The sequence below is a fragment of the Pteropus medius genome, unplaced genomic scaffold, assembly GCF_902729225.1.
Source record: "Pteropus medius unplaced genomic scaffold, Ma_sr-lr_union100, whole genome shotgun sequence".
NCBI lineage: Eukaryota > Metazoa > Chordata > Mammalia > Chiroptera > Pteropodidae > Pteropus > Pteropus medius.
Window position 1 is genome coordinate 2,322,684 of NW_024355206.1, and position 17,106 is coordinate 2,339,789.

The window sequence follows — 17,106 nt, forward strand, 5'->3', positions numbered from 1 at the left end:
CGAATCGGACGTCATACATAAAAACGCCTCGTGTACACTGAACACAGCACAGACAGACACCAGTGCGTCCTGCTAACCAGCCAGCGGACACCAGGACCACTGTGCATGCCATCGGCGTTTCATACCTGCCCACCTACAGTTATCAGCCACCAGACGATCTCAGAGTGGGGGAGGCGCCAAGGCAACAGCCTCCATCCAGAGCATGCAATACGTTCTCTCTTCAGAGGGACCACTAAAGCATGAGCATCGGTCCCAGGCAGATCTGGTTCAGACCCCACCTCCAGCACCTACTGGCTGGAGACCTGGGTGTGTCGTCTCACCTAAAACAGGTGCTCTCGCATATTGCTCATGGATATTCCTTAGCGAGGTAGTTTGGGGATGCAATCGTAAAACACGCTCAACGCACCTAGCCCCGGGCTCAGCACACAGTAACCATCCCTTCCCTTCTTTCTCTTTCTATTCTTGCTTAGAGAGCCCACCCTTCACCAGTTGGTCCAGCCCCCTTATTCGGGTGCTCACCGACTCTGCCCTCCCTACTTGCTGGAAACCATCCTGGCTTCTATTTCTTTTAACAACACAGACCTCTGACAGTTCGGAGGGCTGGAGAGGCAGTGCCCCAAAGTCCGCAGGCTTGGAAGAGGGGAGGCTGCCAACAGACCTGGGGCTCAAAGCAAGAAATCACCAAATCTGCTACCGTTACTGGGAACAGCGCATACACACGAATCTAAGTGGGTATCGAGAGCAAGTGGAAACCACCGTCTCCCCCACCCCGAAAAATTAGTCTTATTTGCTGAGAAGGCAGCGTGGGAATTTGGGAGAAGCAGAAGCGTAGTGTTGGGGGGAGGGGGAAAGAGGAGCCAAGCTCGCCTTTGGAACCAAGAGACAGCTCCCTCCCACAGGCTTTCTGCCGCGTCCTCCACCCCTCCCCAGCCCACAGCACCAGCTGCACTGCCTGGGAACCAGGGAACAAAAGCCCAGCCCAGGGAGTTCCGGGGTGGGGGTGGGACAGGGAATGAGGGTGGCAGTGGTGGGAGGTGGGAACCAGCCCCGCGAGCCCTTGCAGAAGCCGGGGTCAGACCAGAGCTATGGGAGAAGGGTACGGTGTGGGGAGGGCGTCCCGGAGGCCTGGCCTGCAGACATCCGGAAGGTACCATGGATACATCCACCTGGTGGAAGCCAGATGACCCTTGGCAGACGAGACACTTGGTCTTCCCCTCGGATGCCCTCTTTCTGGTGTCAAATTCTGGAGCCACCCTCAGGACTCCAAGAAAGGTCCTAACCTCATGGATGGATGGCTCTGACTCTTTCCCAGGGGCCCTGGAAGCTACGCTTTCTCAGCACGCAGTGACAAACTATATGCTCCCCTTCCCCAGGGCACTCACCTGAAGATATGACTTTTTGTGCCCCAGCTGTGCTTAGATGGAGCAGGGGCCTCCAAAGGCTGCGACCACATACTACAAGAAGAGCTTCACCATGGGCCACCACAGGTCATCTCCCACAATCCCGGGGCTCCGGAGATGAAGATGAGCAGAATGATGACGATGATGATGATGACAACTGCATCCATCACATATTGACTGCTGTACGTAGCGTTTTTTTTACACTCTTTCCAGGCATGATTCCACTGAATCCTCACAAACGCCCTGTTTTACAGATGAGAAAACAGAACAGAGAGGTTAAATCGTGTGCTGAAGATCACCGAGCTGGTACGCGATGTGAGTCAGGTTGTAAACCCTAACCCCTTCGCTGAACCACTTCTTAAGTCAAGCTGCCCCCTAGTGAAGCAGTGAGGAAAGGCGAGGCTGTGGCTGCCACAGGGGAGAGCGATAACCCTGGCCTTCCGCACCCCAACAGCCCTCTGCCCGAGTTTTCTCCTGGAACAGGGAAGAGAAGGGCTGAACCTGGGCTGGTGCAGCTTAAGGTGATGGCTAGTCTGCTACCTGCCTTGCAGGTTGCACCCTCTGCCCCATCCCCAAAAGGAGACTGTCCCAACTTCCTCCTGGTGAAGGGGAGGAGTTCTGGAGGTGGGCTCTTGGCATAGCGGCCACGCTGAATGTCCTACCCAGGTGTCTGTAATAAACGAATCAATAATTAAGAGAAGATGCACATTAGCCTTTGAACCGATTCCAGAGGCAGTTTATTTCTGATCTTACACAAGGTGAGCAAGCGTGTGCTCGAAGCCTGAGGGAAGTGTGGGCAGCAGCGGATTCGACGGGAGCCTCCAGCCCATGGGGGTATCTGTGCAGGGGAGCATGGGGGAGCCGGATGGTGGGTGGGCAACCATTCAGAGGGTGCTGGGTGCACACATATTTGTGCAGCCGGGGACGAAGGCAGGGCCCGAGGGTGCCTGGGTGGTGTCCTGTGGTTAAGGCAACCGCTGGGGCCTGGGGCAAATGAGGCTGCTTAATAAGGGGTGTTCGGGGGGATCTTCGTCCCCTGTGCCAGACTGAGCTTGAAGCCGTGCTTTTAATCCGTTCGCTCTCACATACGAAGATTACAAAACAGAACATTTTAAATATCAACCCCACATCCTGACTCCCACTTCTCTCTCTTCACTCTCTGTCGGCCAAGGAAGACAGTCCCCTTTCCCTTCAACTTCCAAGTCCCCTAGAAGCTTCTAGTCCCGGGATATCAGGAAGAAGAAAAAAGACATGAAATTGTCTTTCAATAAGGGAAGTTTATCATGAAAACATCTTCCCCCACACACATACCAAAAATAATAATAATAATATAGCAGATTATACAATTACAGAATGCTAACATTTGAAGGAAAAAAAACCCTTAGGGATTAATCGGCCTGGTGTTTGTCACCTCACACGTCTCCAACCAGAATCCCCAGCAGAGAAGAAAGTGAACCCCATGCCATGGACAGCGGAGGTAAAACGGGGCGATCGGGAAGGACTGCAGCAGGTAGGAAACTTCCTCCAGGTTTCACATTTTATTTTTTAAATTTATGCGTGTCATTCTACCGCATAATACGTCATATGTGTTTTGATATAAACTAAGGTTTTAGAACCTCTCCGTGGAGTAAAATGGGTGCTCCTGGAAATTGCATACTACGTTTACTGCCTCTGTGTCCTCGAAGCCCCCTGGTGTTCTGACACAAAACCCTCCATGGAAACTTACTTTAAAAAGCACACATTTAGTCCAGACCCCTTCGCCCTCATCCCTGCCGTTTTATAGGTAGAAAAATTAGGTCCAAGATGACCGTTATGTCCCCAAGTCCACACAACTAGTTAGGACCAGAGCCACAGGCTTCTATTCTAAGGCGTCCATTCTACCATTCAAAAAATAAAACACAAACACAAACGCGAAACAAAAACAAAAAACACAAAATACAGATTTTGGCTACAGCTCTCAGAACCTCATGTCCTAAACACAGCTGGCCCCTCCTGGACCACACATCTCTCCCCCCACGTGGAAAGCTACCTTTTAGCACAGAAGCATTTTTTGACAGATTTTTATGACATCATCTCTCTAGGCATCTTTCTCCAAGGAACACAAAATTCTCCACTACAACCTCACTCAGGTCTTATGACTATTACCCAGAATCCAGCAGAGTACAGCAATTTGGGGTATTTATTGAATTCCTATTTATCCGGCCTCCTTTCCAAAATGAATTTGCAGGTAAATATGATGACCTCTCCATTGTACAGATGGGAATAATGTGGGGACATGACTCTCTCAAGGTCACATGATAGACTTTGGGCAGTGAAGTGGATGGGATCTCAAGGTCATATTATACAGTCCAAAGAGGTCAGGCTATACCCACCAAGACCCACTGAATGATTATATCAGCTTCTGCTTAGAGGCAGCTACTTTCACTAGCCTGAGCTCTGAGAGAGTGAGGCTAGACTGGGCTGGGGCTGACCTGGGCTGAGCTGGGTCTGGGCTGGATTGGGCTGATGCTGAGACTAGGGGCTGGGTTGGGGCTGGTCTGGGGCTGAGCTGGGACTAGGCTGAATGGGCAAAGGCTATGAGTGCCTCCTGCTGAGCTCAGGAGCACAGGCTTGAAAAGCTTCTAAAAATACCAAGAATGTTTCTTGCAGGGGGGCTGATTCAGCTGACCTTTCCTAAGGATGACCAATTTGCTGACTCTGTGCCTGGGGCCAGTGGGCAGAAAGGCCTCCTGTTCCTCTCCAGCTGACTCTTGGGCTACACTGGGGCAGGATGGGAATATCTTCTCACTTCCAGCATCCCTCACTTCTTATGGACCAAGTGAGAATGAAAAAGAATCCTGGAGCATCTCAGAGACTATGAAGGGCATGCCACAGGCTAGGCAAGATTGCGGGGAGGTCAGACTTGCACTCAGGTCTCACACAGCTCCTGCTCTGCCAGCCCAGCTGTCACCTGTGACTCTTGGTAAACAGCAGGAGTGTTTGATTGGGAAGAGCTGTTCGTTCATCTGTTTTTATTTGTTAGTTCTGTTTGCTGGGCACCAGTTCTGTGTACATGAACGCCTTTGCCAGCTGCTGGTAAGACCCTAGTAACCAAGTTTGGTACCACCTGGCTCTTTTTTTTTCCTTTTCTATCGAACGGGCGGATTGAAACCGGGGGATTTGAAAAACCCCTCCCAGTTGGGACACTCCTGCGAGCTGGGTGTGGCGGAAGTCAAGGGCCCTCTTGCCCCAGTCCTGAGGTTCTGTGGTATCACTTGCAAGCAAAGCTATCTTTGCAGACTCTCTTAGAGCTAGCCTTGTTTCTGGTCCCTCCCAGGCCCTAGAAGGAGGAGAAGGGGGCCGCGCCCTTGTGGGGGTCTCTCTGCCCGAGGCTCCAGGTAGAAGACCCTCCCTCTTCCATTTCTAGCAGAGATAACCCCTGGAAAGCCTAAGTCTCCTCCTGCAGCCTGCATTCAAGAGAAGGATCTAGTCACCCCCTGTCTGACAGCTCCTGATTTCTGCCCCAGGCCTGATGTGGGCCAGACAGATGGGCCAGAGGAACAGCCACATGTGGGAGTCACAGCACATGCAGACTCCCTCTCATGCAGCTCTGTGGCCCCGCTGGGGCCTGGCTCTGGCCTGAACTGACCCCCTCAGCCCCAGCCCATCATCCTCCTGACTTTAGGGAGCCAGTCCTCCACAGACAGGCCTGGAGCCTAGCTAGGACAGGATGCTGTCCACCTAAGGAGGGAAATGAACGCTGACAGCTCCCGATACATGCTCTTTGTTATCTTGTAAGGGAGACAGGGAGGCAATTTATAAGGCCAGTAGCGTCCTGGGAAGCTCAGAGAGGAGCCCCGCACCACCTGAAGCTGCCCACTGGCTCCCCAGCCAAAGCGATCTGCCTCCCCAAAGGGCCAAGAGCCGACCTGAGCAGGGAGTGGAAAGAAGAGCAGTTAGTACCAGCACTGGCGGACCCCTAGCCCTCCGTGAGGTGCCCCCTAGCCCTCCGTGGAGGTGCCCCCCAGCCCTCCGTGAGGTACCCCCAGCCTCCCCCGTGAGGTGCCCCCTAGCTCCCCGTGAGGTGCCCCCTAGCTCCCCGTGAGGTGCCCCCCAGCCCTCCGTGAGGTGCCGCGTCATCCCCGTTTCGCAGGCGAAGAACCAGACGCGAAGAGAGCTGAAGCCTGAAACTATTCAGTGAGGAAGCCAGGAGCAAACCTGGGTGGCGTGACCTCAAAGCCCAGCTCCTGAGAGGTCAGAGGGCAGGGCATCTGGTGGAGGGAGGAGAGCAAGGCCAGGAAGAAGAGAAAGGGGAGACAGGTAAGAAGCATGGAGGAAGACAGGTGCCAGCGGAAGAGGGAAAGCGGATGGCCGGGGCTCAGAAGACCTGTCTGCTCCAGGTGGAAGGTGCCAAGTTGAACTTCCCGCTCAGGGACTCTAGAGAAATAGATTCTGTCTGGGACAGACGAGGACTGGACAGGGTAACTCCAGGCCTCGGAGTGGAATAGGGCCAACAGCCAAGGCCTCCCTCCTCCACGTGGGCAGAAAGGACCAGGCTGCTCTGTGCAGGAAAGGCTGGTCCAGCTCCTCATTAACAGCACGGGGTGGAAGTCACGGGGAGGCTGACATTTTGTCAAAAAGACAGCTACGTTTCCAGCTCTCTCCTGATTTAAAACCATCCATGGAGCCCCAGTACCTATGGGACTCCATTCCAGGCCCCATCGTCCAGCATCCAGCACTTTCCAGGCTCCAGCCTTACCTCCATTTGCAGCCCCCTGGCCACGAGACTGCCCTGGTCCCCAGAGCCCAGGCTCCGGCTGATTTCATGCTCACCTGTCCCTACCCTTACCCATCTCCGCCCTTTTGTTCCTTGTGCCCCCGCAGCCTCTACCCGTCGAAATCTCGCCTAGCTTTCAAAGCCCTGGATGTCTGACCTCCTTAACAAGCCTCCCCAGGTTCTCCTACTACCCTCTCCATCCCTGTCTGCTCAGAGGGAGCCAGCCCAGTGCCTGTCACAGCGTGGACCAGCGCTGGCCCTGGCACAGAGGTGGCCATGCCTCTGTCTGCCTCCTCCCACACCCTGAACTCTCAGTTCCTTGAAACCAAGGCCGGTGTGTTGGCACAGAGCCCAGTGCCAGTGTTCATCTGATACACACTGAGTTAAACTAGGGAATTAAACCAGAAAATTACCTTTCCTTTCGTTCCTTTCTCCCACCCTCCATGCCCGCGGAATCTTCCTTCGGATCCCAGGGACACAACTTGCAGACTGGGCAGTGTGGTCTTTGGACAGAATTTTAAGTCAAAGACAGATGGGGCTGAATCCATCGTCTAACTCTGTGGGAAACTGGACTTGGTGCTGCTACAGAAGGGGCCTCAGCCATGTGAGACCCGTGTTCATTGGGAAACTGGCCTCATGTTCCCGCAGGGCCTTGGGACAACTTGAAAGGAAGTGAAAATATCTGAGAATGGAACCAGCAACCACAATAATGTCCTTGCTCCAAGGAAAGTCACATGATGAGCCCGACATCGACTTTACACATCCTGGAAGAATGGGGCGTTTGCAAGAACGAGACTCGGGCACATAGAGGCCACATGGCCGCCAGTGTTTGCTGGGGCCACAGAAAGCAGAGGCTGATGTCCCCCACCAGGTCGGCCCGAGTGTGTACTTCCTCCTCCTCTCTCTGGCAGTGGACACAAGACGTCGTTTCCCGATATGGGATGAACCGAGGGGAAAAGCCAGGTCCCTTTCAAAATTCATTAGACATTCCGGGGTGGGGTGGGGAACAATTGCCAAATGAGAAGAAGAAGGCAAACCTACACCTTGAAAGATGCGGCTCCCGGCTCCTGAGCTCTGGGAGTGGGGGAGAGGTGTCAGGAAGTGCTGAACGAAGGCGCAGAGCGTCATTCCTCAACGTCTGCCCCAAGCCATCCTTCAGCGAGTCATTGGCTGAGGGCTGATAGCAGGGCTGGCCAGGTAGCAGAGGAAGAGGGAGATGCATAGGGACTCCGGCTAAGGTACCGACTTGCCCTGCTTTGTCCGGGACTCTCCAGGTTTCAGCACTGAAAGTCCCGCATCCCAGGTACCCCTCCATCCAGGGCAAACCAGCCAGGTCGGTCACACTAACCCAACCAAGCAGATGTGGCTGGTCCAGAACCCAACAGTGTCTGGTGGCAGGTGCCTCACACTACAGTATGAGGGGTGGAGAGGGGGGCTCCTAGGGACGGCCCATGTAAAGGGTACCTGCCACCACGTAGCAAGCACCTGTGCTGAGGTTCAGAGAGGTCGCCTGACTTGCCCAGCATCACAGAGCTCGGATTTGAACCCTGGATCCTTGTTGGGAAGGGAGCAGGAGGGGAGCAGCAGAAGCCTATGCGTCTGGGCTACCATGCCTCTAGGACCCGTGAGCCCTTGTCCTCACTCAGAGACCCAAAGGAATTAGTGCAATTAGCAGTCTAGACTTAGCAAATAGCGCGGCACAGTCACAGGGCCAGTGAGAGGCGGAGCTGTGAGGCCACTGACCTGTACAGCTGCTGCAGCCTACACTAAGTGGCCCCAAGGAAGCCTCAGGGTGCAGAGGGGTGGAGAGAGACTTGCTCTTAGTCTCCTGGGCCCAAAAGGAAATGCAGGAGCTTCAAACTCAACCCCGCCCTGGACCTGCAAACCCCCAGGAACTCACCCCCTCCTGCGGGGACTATGTCATGTCTGCTCAACTGGTCATCTCAGCACAAGCTGACTCGCTCATTCGAGCCGCATGCCCCCCAGGTCCTGCTCCTCCCCCACGAGGAGCTGGGCTTCCTCACGGCCTCTCGCGTCGGCGGGTGTAGGGTCTCCCTGTCCCGCTCGCTCGCCGCGGCATCTCTGTCAGCACATCGTGTCTTTTAAAAGGCAGCTCTGGCTCTTAGTTAGGAGACGGCAGTGAAGACTGGAAGGTGACAAAGGGAGAAGGAATGAAGGTGAAGGGTTTTAACAGGAGCTGGTGGTATTAAATGTACCGCATAAAAAAGTCCCTAGAACTGAATGGAACATTCCAAAAGTCGTCGGCCACAGCGGACTGGAGCGCAGACCCTCACTCTGAACGCGAAATCGTTTTCACTGCGACCATCCCACGCTGACTTATGTCAGTTAGAAGCACCAAGGTCTTCACCCAGGCGAACCTGAAGCCATCCCTCCCGCTCCAGCTGGCTTCTGGGGCAGAGCCTCACTTTCATCTCTGCTGTCCCACACCTCATTGCTTCATCCCCTACCCCTTGCCTCATTCACATCAACTTCAAGTTCGATCAGCCTGCTCTATCCACGTCTTCAATAGCATTGCACACTCTACAGAGTTTGAGTCTCACCTGGACAAAAATAATTTTGTCTAGGGAGCAACTGCCAACATGGCTTCAATGCCTGCCCCCAGCCAGAGGGACGGCCTGCGTTGAAGATCTCCGAGGCGGACAGGCAACACAGTCTCTGCAGCCACCGGCTCATTCGCTTGGCCATGCGCTCAGGTACTGAGCATGTGCTGTGTGCCGCCCTGGGCAGGCGCTGGGGACATGTAATATGGAGGGGACTCGAAGATGACCTCCAGGAGCTGACAGCCTCCTGAGGAAAGGAGTGGTGGAAACAACTCACTTTCTCATGCGTGAAGTGCCCCAACGGGGTGAAGTAAAGCCGCCATGAGCACCCACGGGGGAGAGAGCCCACCGCTGCTTAGAGGGGGCGACAGTTGAGCAAGTCCCTGTATTCTAGTTGTTCTCATCAACTTGGGGAGGAAAAGGCGAGGCAGGTGCTCTTTTCAACTCATTCCCAATTCCCAGAGGGGAGACCCGCCTAAGGGCCATGGGGTCTAGTGAAGAGAAATGACTGCATTCTCCTGGCCCCTCCTGTGCCCTGAGTCAGCCCTCCGGTCACAGCACCTTGAGTCCCATCCAGAGGGCTGCTTGGCAGGCAGAGCCCTTTCCTGTAAGCCAGGGCTGCGGTTTGCTCCTCCAAGGCCCCAGCTGGGCCTCGGCTGGCATCTAGCACCACCTACTGGCCACAAGGGGAAAAGCGTAGGCTGAGCTGCCACCTCTCCCCCAGGCCCCCTGAAGTCACTCCTGGCCTGGCTGTCAAACTTATTCACACCCTGATCATCCCCTTGACCCCATCCTCCATCCAAAGACAGAAGGCAAACTTCAAAGGTGACACAGACACTCAGAAGGAAACAAGAAGCCACCGAGCCAGCTAATGCAATCGGATCCAGGGACAGTCTATGCCACGGGCATGAGGGAGATGAGACGAAGAAGGCAGAGCAGGATAGGAGCCGGGAAAGGGGACAAAAAAGGGTGGCAGGCAAGTGAATGACGGCTGGAACCAGGCAGCACAGACACGGAAGGTGCTAGAGGGTCACGTGGAACCTTCCTGGAGAGGGAGGGACTAAGCTCTCCTAGGGATTCTGAGGTCTCAGGAAGGCGTGCCACCGAGGCCAGGTGCCAAAAGGTGCCCCATGCTAGACAACGTCACTCTTCTTGTACCCAGGCACTCTGGGCAGCTCCTCCCAGCCTCTAACCTCGGGCAGACCTGCACTTGCCCACGCTGCTCCCATGACCGCAGCCGGAGTCAGAAGCGCCGTACTCAGTGCCCAGCTCCAGCTCTCCTTAGCGGGGAGACAGCAACAAAGATCCGGAGGAGACATAGGGAGAAGGAACAGGGTGAAGGTTTCAACATGATCTGATATTAAATGAATCACAGAGAAAGTTCCCCAGGTAAGATTCAATGCAATTAAGCATCCTTCGGTTTTCAATCACTGGCTCAGGGATTTCGGCTCAGCAGAGAGCTTCCTGGGCACTAGCAGAAGCTGACACCCCTGCTGGTCCACATTCTTCTTGGCACTCCACAGAGGAGCCCACAGCTCACCTGCTGCCTGAGGAGGAGCGTATGGGGCTGCGGGTAAAAGCTTGGGCTTTGGAATCAGACAGACTAGCTATTGACCTTGGGCAAGTCACTTAACTTCTCTGAGCCTTGGGCTTCTCTTTTAAGAAACATGGATAACGCCACCAAGTCACAGGACTGCTGTAAAGGGCAAGCTCCACTAAGCGCTCAGCACAGTACCTCGAAGATAAGCTCAATAGACATTGGCTAGAAAAAAAAAAAAGGAAAGCCAAGATCTTGGCTGCTTTGTCGCTGGGCACCCTGCGGCACCTTGTTGGGAGTTCTCGGGCATGGCTCACAGCCTCCCCAGCCGGCTCGCAGCCTCCTGTGGACGAGGGAGGAAGGGCGGGCGAGGCCTGTTCTCACGGGGAAGCTCGCTCCCAGGGTGGGTGATGACTGTGCACCTCACCCACAGGGGAAGGCGCTCAGCGCCCCTCTCCGCTGCATTCATTATTCAGAACTTCCCACAGCCTGGTGCCTGCTATGGGGGTGTGTGAGAAGTATCAGCTAAGGCCAGTTTTGCCTTCTCTGCCTGAGGTGTGGACAGTGAACTCAGCGTGGCCCCAAAGGCAGGTCAGAGCTGCCTTCTGGAACCCTGGCTCGCCAAAGTCCAGGCGATGGGGTGGGAGCCACCCAGAGATGAGCAGGGCTTCCCAAGGAGCTGGCTCTAGATTAGTGCCTCCCGAACTCCACTGCGCATAAACACCACCTGCAGGGCTGGCCCAAACCCAGCCTGCCGGCCACACCCCAAGGAGTCGGACCCAGGAGGTCAGGGGCGAGGCCCAAGAGTCTGCATTTCTAACACATTCCCAGGTGCAGATGCTGCTGCTGCTCTGGGACCATGTAAGTTTACATTTAAGTCAATTAAAATTCAATTTCATTTAAAAATATAGTTGCCTGGTCCCACTGGCCACATTTCAGGGGCTCGGCGGCCACATGTGGCTAGCGGCTATCACATCGGAGAGTGCAGACAGATACACATTTCCCTCGCAGCAGAAGCTTCTGGTGAATAGCACTGCTTCAGAAAGCCTGTTCCGAAAGACGGGAATACCCAAGGAGACAAAGGCCAGGAGCAAAGGGAGCGCGTGTCTACAGCGCAGGAGGCTGAGGCTTTCCGGGGGCTTGAAGAACCCACGGGAGGAAGACCGGCCCCTCAAGGACTCCCTGGAAGGATCAGGGTGTGGTGTGAAATGTGGAGTGGCGGCCCAGCCCCCCACCCAGTGTGACGGAGAAAGGCGAGGCAGCACAGGAGCACAGCGGAGGGGCGCTTGCTAGAGCCAGCCCGAGGGAGTCGGTGGAGGCGAGGCATAAGCTAAGATCCGAAGGGAGGGTGAGCAGGGAACCAGGCTTCCAGTAATTTTTGCTCAGCTGTGATCCACTCGCCCACGGGCCTGCCAGTATCCATGTCCCTCGGGACGTGAGCAAGTGGCTGGGTTCTGTTGAGTGGGGCAGGGGCAGCCGTGAAGGACAGAATCTGTGCCAGGCGAGGAGCCTGAATAATGCGATTCCTGCTCCGAGGAGGAGCATGCATCAGAGTTCTGAACAGATGGCCCAGCGAACGGGGTTAAGTGAAGAGATCGCTGTGAGGAGTCTTGTCAGTAGCATTTGAGTGGAGACCCAGGGGGAACAGACTTTCGGTGGGTCCGAAATAGCAAGTGCCAGGGAGGAGCACAAGCCTCCTTCCCTGCCCCGCGCCCTCCTCCCCTGCAGGCAGGCTCCCTCTGCCAGTCTTCTCCCAGGAACAGACAGGGGCTTGGAGACAGCTCTCCAAGCAAGGGGAGGGGGGCTCCTATGGCTTCTGTCATGTGTCTTTGTCAGAAAAACGACTCCATCCTTGAACGCGAGGAAGTGGCATGGGGGACAGGAGGCTCCCAGGCTGCACCCCTGGCTGTGCCCAGACTTCTAGGGCCTCGGGGCGCTCTCCCAAATATTCCGACCCTGCTCTTCCCCTCCGCTTCCCTTCGCACCTGGTCTTCAGGAGTCGGGCCAAGCGGACCACCCCCTGCCAGCTAGTCTGAGATGCAAAGCTCCTTGGCTAGATGTACAGAGACCTGGGACAAAACGGGACGCTGGGACATTCCCAGGCTCACACAGGTGTCCACTCGCCCCTGTGATCCCTTTGCTTCCCCAACTGGCAGACGGCGCTGTCTACCACCCACCGCCCCTCCCTCCTTCTCCTCCCACATCCTGCCCTCTTTTCGTCTTTCTCTGCCTTTCTTTCTCCATCTCAGATCCTTCTCCGATTTTAAGGAAGCCAAGTCCATTCTCAAGTTCTCGGTCTACCTGAGCTTCGCAAAGCCACCCTGCCTCTCCACCTCGGGTGCCCGCAATTCCTAGGACCGGTCTCCCTTTCCACACATGGCCGACGAGCCCCGGCCAGCCCTCCTGCTTTGCCAGAGGCTCTGTCCTGCGCTCTCCATCTTCAAGCCTCTCCCAACCCCTCCTTCCTGGCCATCCCTGCAACCCGTACCAACGACGCATTCTCGGTTTGCCTTCCCAGTTTCTGCACACTCACTACTGCTGAGCCCAAGGTGAGTAACCTGGACCCTGAGCCCACCGCCCTTTTCCCCGTCAAGTAGTCAGTCACCCCTTTTCCATTCACAAAACTCGCTGTACCACTCGATAACGTTTTTGGTCTATAAGGAAGGCAGATTTTATGATGTCTTAAAAATAAAAAATTACATTTGGTATAGGAAGGACTGCAAAAGGCAAAAAGAAATCACCCACAGACTCAAACCTAGTACTTCCAAGGAACTCCGCCTGGCTGGTCTTCTGGAATACGGTGAAAAATATCACCACCTTAGGGTGAGGGCAGAGATGTCATTCTGATAGGAGAGTAAGAGCGGACAAATGTTTCCAGATTTCCTTTAAAGATCTGCTTCCTAGGACCCCTGGACCACCTCAGCACTACCGGCAGTTTGGGCTGGATCATCTTTTGTTGTGGGGGATGACCATTCATTGCAGGATGTAAAGCAGCATCCCTGGGCTCTGCCCGCGAGATGCCAGTGGCATACCCTCAGAGCTGTGACGATGTAAAATGTCTCCAGATATTGCCAAATGGCCCCTGGGGGGGCAAGACCACCCCTCATTGAGAACCACTGAGCAGCCAACAAGCAGATTGTTTTCATGTGACAGGGAAGAGACTGGTGGCTCTGGACAACCTTCTGAGGCCCTGGAAGGAATATGACTCTTTTGGACTCAAGTGGGGGCCACCTTCCAGCTCGCAAGCTAACTCTTGGCCACTTGGCTTCAGGAACAATGACAATGACTCACATACGCTGAGCTTCACCATGTTTCAGGCACAAAGCTACAGAGCACACCCACACGTAACGTATCGCACATCGTGCACGTAATCTCGCCGTGCCGGGGACAGGGAGGGAGGGGAACGGAGACTTGGGGAGGCTGCAAAGCTGACTTAGCCTCTATCCTACCTGCATATTTGGGCATCTGTCTCTTATCCCCTTGGTTACCTCTTTACAGAGATTAATGAATGCAGAGCGAGCACAAATTTCATGCTACCAACTCCAAGTGTGCAAGATGTTTGCAAACATTAATTCTAACACTCTACGTCACTTCCGGTCTTGAGGCCCCTTCTTCCTGGCTGTCAGAAATGTGATCTTAGCCCTTCTTGAGACTTTTGTGCCCACCATACTCTTTGGGATTAGGTCTGGGTTTCTGAGTCTCAACTGTGCCAAGACATGATGGGGACACAGGCAGTGTGAGGGGTGCTATCAGCCCTCTGTCCACTCAGGCTACCACTGGAGTGTTCATCGTCGCTCTCTGCACGCCCCACTCAGGTCCGATGGCTCACCACTCCTTCTGCATAGTACTTGAGACGAGGACCCTTTTTCAAGGCTGCATACAGTCTCATATGACAGGCTGTATTTCCTAAAGAGGACCACAACAGCATCTTCCATCCCACCTGTTATGACATGACATGACTTTGAAACTCTTCTCATCGAGAGGTGGTGGTCTTGTGGATATGGCAGAAGTAACCTTATGTGACCCTAAACAGAGGTCCAGGTCTGTCTGATTCTCTTCAGATACTTGTTTTGGAACCTAAGCCACCATGTTATGAGGAAGCCCAAGCAGCCACAACAGAAGACGTAGTGGGGTGTTCCAGGTGACAGACCAGGTGGCATCCTCTACCCACAGCCGGCAGCGACTGCTAGACATGTCAATGAACAAGACTTCAGATCATCCAGCCTCTATGCCACGTCACCCCCAGCCTCTGACTCTCCCCAGACATCGAGGAGCAGAGACAAGTGGAAGAGCCACCAAATGCATCACTACGCAGACACAGCTGTCTGGGGTCTTGCCTCCTCCCTGGGGGCACTGCCGGAGCAGAGGCCTGAGTCTCCCCTGACCTGGACACTGTACGCCTCTCTGCTCCTCTTTCTCTCCGGCCCAGGGTGGAGCGCTTGCTTCCCTTTCTGCTTCTCCATGACACTCTGTTTATATCCAAGCGCCCCACGCTCCTCTCTCTCACCTCCCCCATAACTCATCTAACTTTGCCTAATGGTTTAGGCTTTTGAAGCACAAAAGCCTATGAGACGTGCAGGCTTTTCACATTTCCCACCATGTCTCCCCGAGGGGAAGGAGCATAAAGCCAGGGACTGACTTCAGTGGGAGAAGGAAAAGGGAAAACCACCCCCTGGGAGGTGGGAAAAAAGTGCATAGATTATTTTTAACAGCTTTACTGAGCAGTAATTCACATGGCATACAAGTCGTCCATTTAAAGTATACAATGCAGTGACTTTTACTATAGTTACGGAGTTGTGCAATCATCACCAGTCAATTTTAGAACATTTAAACACTCCAAAAAGAAACCCCACATCCCTTAGCTATCATCCTCCAGTCCCCCCATACCTCCCAGTGCCTGGCAACCACCAGTCTTTCTGTCTCTATAGATTTGCCTATTCTGGACATTTCACATAAATGGAATCATACAATATGTGGTCCTTTGTGTCTGGCTTCCTTCGCTGAGCACCATGTTTTCAACGTTCATCTGTGCTGTGAAGATGCACAGATTGACATCTCAAGGTATCATCAAGCCAGAGACATCCTTTTAGCTTCCTCTACCTTCGTTCCAAATTGTGGAGAATGTTCTTTGCTTGGAAAAAGCCGCTCCTGTCATCACCCACACAGTCATTCCACATAAGACTCGCAGTGAGATCAGCAACCGGACCCAAAGTCCAACGTGAAATGACAGTGGAGCTCCCAGCGGCCCCTCTCCCTGGCCTCTCTCCTTGTGTGATGAAGTGCTTGCTGGGCGGTCTCAATGAACTACTTACTCCGCGGGACCTTACAAGATCCCATGTGGACCTGCTCTGCCCGGTTACCACGAGCTCAGACAGAAAACAAGGAGCTGAGGGGAAAGCCAGCAGGACCCCCAGACTTGCCGAGGGTCTCTCAAACACAGGGCCCGGGGCAAGGGCTCCAGTTCTCAGGGCTGCTGGCATGGAGGGCTGTGAGCGGACAGGGTTTAGGACCCAGCGCCAAGTGAAAGCGGAGTGGGAGCTGCCAGCGGAGGGCTTGTGGCTCACCTAAGGAACGGATGAAGAATGGGCTGGAGAGGAACATGACCGCCAATGAACCACAAAGCCTTTTAGCATCCATTTGCGACTGCTGCTGAACAAACAATCGCAAACACACCGGTCACTAGCCGGGGCTTGGGTCTCCTGGGACAGCCTTGAACTCCAGCCTGGAGCCCCATCCCAAACAAAGGAGAGAGGACGCGCCCTCAGCAGCCCCATCTTGGTCTCTGCAGATGGCGCCACACCTGGAACGCTGCAGCCCGCCATCTTGCCTGTCCCCGTCGGCGCCCTGGTCCTCAGCAAGGTGATCTCGGCACCTTTACCTCACTGCAGTGCTCCGTGGCGAACAGAGATGAGTTGCTGGGCTCTGCTGCCTCAGTAACAATCGTCAGCTATCAGCTTTCGGAATCAGATCCTGTTTTGCTAATTCATCCGTGGCTTATGATTCCCTCGCTGCAGGAAAGCACAGTTCCCATGTGCTAAGGGTTACGCAACGTGTCCCATCTCCCCAAAACGAAGGGCGGGAGGTTCGAAGAGCCTTGTTGTGGAGAAGCAGAAACAGGCTGGAGCCCTAGCGTCCCCCTTCCGTCCCCCATTCACTCTGTAGGGTGCCAGGCCCAGAGGTCTGCAGGCTTGATTTGAGGGTCAAGAGTGGAGTTTGGAACATGCAAAGCCCCAAGGATCTCAAAAAGGTGATATGGGTTCCTCGGAAGGAACAAAAGATAAGGTTCCTGCTGGGCCAAAGCCCGCTCTGATCCACAGGCCAGCCAGATTCTTCTAGAAGACTCAGGGGGTGTCTTCTCTCCATGCTGGGGGTACAGAGGAGAACTGGAGCGCTGGGAGTACCAGGACTGGCACAGCCACCCAGCTCCACCAGCTGACAGCCTATCGACTGGTGGAAGCAGGAGATTTTACTAACATGGACAACTCCCAGCCAGAGGCCAGAACTAGTACATGTCCCATAAGCTCACGTTGACTCTAAATGTACCAGCTCTCCGGCACTTTAACACCCACTGGCGAAAAAGGGAAAAAGGGTTGACAGTGGAAGGCGTCAGGTGCTTCGGGAAAGGGCGTAACGAAAACTCGGCCGAGTCGGGCCGGGACGGGAGAGCACCCTCTCCCCAGACGCGGTCCCCAGTGCCATCAACCAGGCAGCCAGAACTGCCGACCATGCTACAAAGCTCCGTGCCCCGCTCCCCTCTCCTCCCCGTCCCACGGCCCTCCCCTCCCCCGCACAGTGGCGTCCGCCTGTTTATTTGCTGAGCCCTGGTTTAACAATGCGCTGTTTTTATGAGTT

At 54.6% G+C, this 17,106-nt stretch overlaps 1 protein-coding gene across 1 annotated transcript in view; it reads right to left on the reverse strand.

Moving 5' to 3' along the window:
• NTRK3 (neurotrophic receptor tyrosine kinase 3) overlaps positions 1 to 17,106 on the reverse strand; it is a 427,675-nt gene that overhangs the window by 325,667 nt on the left and 84,902 nt on the right. Inside the window, exon 4 of the mRNA XM_039858221.1 lies at positions 1,383 to 1,643. The gene's annotated coding sequence lies outside the window, so the exon portion shown is untranslated. The remainder of the gene's footprint in view (positions 1 to 1,382; positions 1,644 to 17,106) is intronic.